Source organism: Myotis davidii, unplaced genomic scaffold (assembly GCF_000327345.1).
Source record: "Myotis davidii unplaced genomic scaffold, ASM32734v1 scaffold56, whole genome shotgun sequence".
Lineage (NCBI taxonomy): Eukaryota > Metazoa > Chordata > Mammalia > Chiroptera > Vespertilionidae > Myotis > Myotis davidii.
The window spans coordinates 82,529-85,660 of NW_006287458.1; the positions used below are offsets into that span (position 1 = coordinate 82,529).

Below are 3,132 nucleotides of genomic sequence, written 5' to 3' on the forward strand. Positions count from 1 at the left end.
GGGGGGGGGGGGGGGGGGAGGGGATGAGCGGGGGCGGGGTAGGGAGTAACATGGGGATAAGGACACACATGTAATATCTTAATCAATAAAAAATATTTTAAAAAAAAACAAAGATAGCAGGTGGGGCTGTGGTCTCATTGGAAAGCTTGACTGGGGAGGCTTCTCTTCCAGCCTCACTCACAAGTTTGTGGCAGGATTCAGCTCCTCACAGGCTATTGGCCAGAGACTGCCCTCCATTCCTTTCACATGGGTCTTCCCAACATGCAGCTCATGTCCTCAACATGTGAAAACCAAGGCAAGATAGGAAATGATCTTTGAGACGAGAGTCTACTATTCTCCCAGGTTTTCACCTGAATAAACCACTTTCCTTTTGCACCAGAAAAAAAAAAAGGCAAGTGAGACAAACCAGGGAGAGAACACAGCAGAAGTCATAGGCTTTTTGTAATCTAATCTCAGAAGAGACCTCCTGTCACTGTTGTCATATTCTATTCATTAGAAGTGAGTCATTTCATTCACCAGATAAATAGAAGGGACACTTCTGGTGAAAGACTCAGTGAACTATAACCTGAAACAATGAAACAGACATCAATACATCAGTGGAGTGAGAAAAACAACAAGTAACAGAAGGCTTAGTGAGGATAAATACAAGATGGAAAGGCTCAGCTTGAACAAAGGGGTCACATTAATTGAAAGAGTGGTCCTATGTGGTGAGAGCCAGATTCTGTATGGAGCAGCTGCTCTCAGAAGGAAAGAGTAATGAGCCCTAGCCAGTTTTATTCAATGGTTAGAGCTTGAGCCTGAAAGGTCATGGGTTCGATTTCAGTCAAGGGCACATACTTGGTTGCAGGCTCGATCCCCCACCCCGATCAGGGTGCATGTGAGAGGCAACCAGTCAGTGTGTCCCTCTCGCATCAATGTTTCTCTTTCTCTCTGTCTCTCCCCCACCCTTCCATTTTCTCTTTAAAAAAATCAATGGTAAAAATTATGCTCTGGTGAGGATTAACAAAACAAAAAATAAAGAATGAAAGACTAATTAATTCCTGTCAAGGTATTAGCCTTGCAGCCTCCAGGGACTTACTCAGTTAGCAGTTCTATTTTCAGAAGCAGAGGATAAACCCATGATTTAATCTCACCATTTAAAATCTAGTAAGTGGATGAAAGAAGGTGAAGGGATCAGCCAAAGAACATATATTCATAACTCATAGGCACAGACAACAGTGTGGTGATGACCAGAGGGAAGGGGGTGAGGGCTAGGTGGAGGTGGGCAAAGGGTGGGGAGGGGGAGAGATGGGGACATCTATAAAAATCAACAACAAAAATAAAGTTAAAAATAAAATCTAGTAAATGTGTGTATCAACCAAAAGAAGAAGAAAATCAGTAGGTCCAGTCCACATTCAAGGTGAGCAGGTCGCACAAAGGGAGTGAGAAAACCAGGAGATGGGACCATAGAGAGCAATGTTAGAAGCTGCCTATCACAGGGCCCAATATTGAATCTATTTAGAGTTTAGAGTTAAGCAAAACTATTGAGCAGTTTAAGAAAAGACCAGATACACTTTTTTCGTGTAGTTTTCTCGGGATGCAAGAGGTTTTCTAAGGGTCATGTGTGATATTCATGTTTAGGCATGATGAGAATTTGGATAAGCTGAGGGTGAATTTAAAGTTTTACTTTTCTACCTCATTTCTTCTATTTTAGAGAAATGTCCTTGACCACTATCCTCCATGACTTCTGCCTTTGTTTCTGGAGGGTCTTCCTTGTTCACCCCTCTCCAAAAATACATCTTAAGTGGGCATAAGAGATGAAACCTTGGGGAAGGAGGGTGCAGAATTCAAAGTTCACTTCCTCCTAGGATAGATTTAGAGCCAGAGACGTTTCAGGGTTTGAACAATCATAGGCAATTCTATTGTAATCCAGCAGCAATTTTCCAGTAGCAATTTTTCCAGTAGCAATTTTCCACCCAGGCACCTTTTCATACACTGGCTGGGATTCTATCTAACTCATCTGTTCCCATCTCTTTGCTCACCCATTTCTGAACATGAAAACATGTTTTTGACTTCTTTTGAAGAGTAAGCACAATTGCCATTTCTGCTAGTTCATGTCATTAATACATGATCATTTTATCTTCATCTCATGCCTCATTAACAGCACAACAGCCATCATTCATTGCTATTAAATCATGGCATCCCTCAGCATTTTGAACCAGGTCCCTCCAGGAGACTTGGCTCAGTCCATTGATAGTACCAGTTCATGGCCACCTCCATCCTCTCTTTCCTTCACCCTCACCATGACGAAGACATGCAGTGCACTCACCACACAGCTTCCAAACCATCATCCGGCGGACTAGAGCCGATCTTCCTGTGTGGAGTGAAGAGGCAGGTGTCCTGAGTGTGGTAGGGCCTTGTCCTGGTCACCAACCAGCTGGTGAAGGTTAATTTAGAGTCTGCAGCTGCTGTCCAGGTCATGGATGCTGGCCATCTCAACTCGGAAGTGATGTTGAAGAGAAAAGAATTAATCCAAGAGGCATTTAGGAAGTGATTTAGAGTTCTTTCTAAATAACAGACACTTTTCTAAGTACTTTGAACTCCTGACAACAATCAAATAAGGTGGGAATTGCTATCTCTTCTTTACAGAACAAGAACACTGAGCCACTGAGGTTTTATAATTCAAGTCACTGAGGTAAAGCATCCAACCCAGATATTCTGATTCTGAAGCCTATGTCTTTGACCATTATGCTGTCATGCCTTCTGTTCAATTATCTGCTTGCCATACAGTGAAGGCTGCCCACTTATTTGCATCCCTTCCACCTGTGCCCACTTACACACATACACACAATCATATACAAATACACTCACATCTACAGAGAATTGGTAGATGGAAGCAACTGAGACATAGATGCCCCAGAGTAGACCAGACCAGAAAATGCCAGAGAGAGAGAGAGAGAGAGAGAGAGAGAGAGAGAGAGAGAGAAAAACACTCTGATGTGAGAAACATTGATTAGTTGCCTCCCCCTGACTGGGGCCAGGGATCAAGCCCATATCTAGGCATGTGCCCTGACCAGGAATCAAACCCATGACCTTTTGGTGTACTGATATCACGCTCCTACCAACTGAACCACACTGGCCAGGGCTAATGCC

The 3,132-nt window shown here is 43.3% G+C and overlaps 1 long non-coding RNA gene across 1 annotated transcript in view; it reads right to left on the reverse strand.

The window, feature by feature from the left end:
- Positions 1-1,324: 1,324 nt before the first annotated feature.
- LOC107182385 overlaps positions 1,325-3,132 on the reverse strand; it is a 3,280-nt gene continuing 1,472 nt past the window's right edge. The window contains exons 2-3 of the long non-coding RNA XR_001513108.1: positions 2,309-2,478; positions 1,325-1,843 (exon numbers count right to left, since the gene is read on the reverse strand). This is a non-coding gene — a long non-coding RNA (uncharacterized LOC107182385). The remainder of the gene's footprint in view (positions 1,844-2,308; positions 2,479-3,132) is intronic.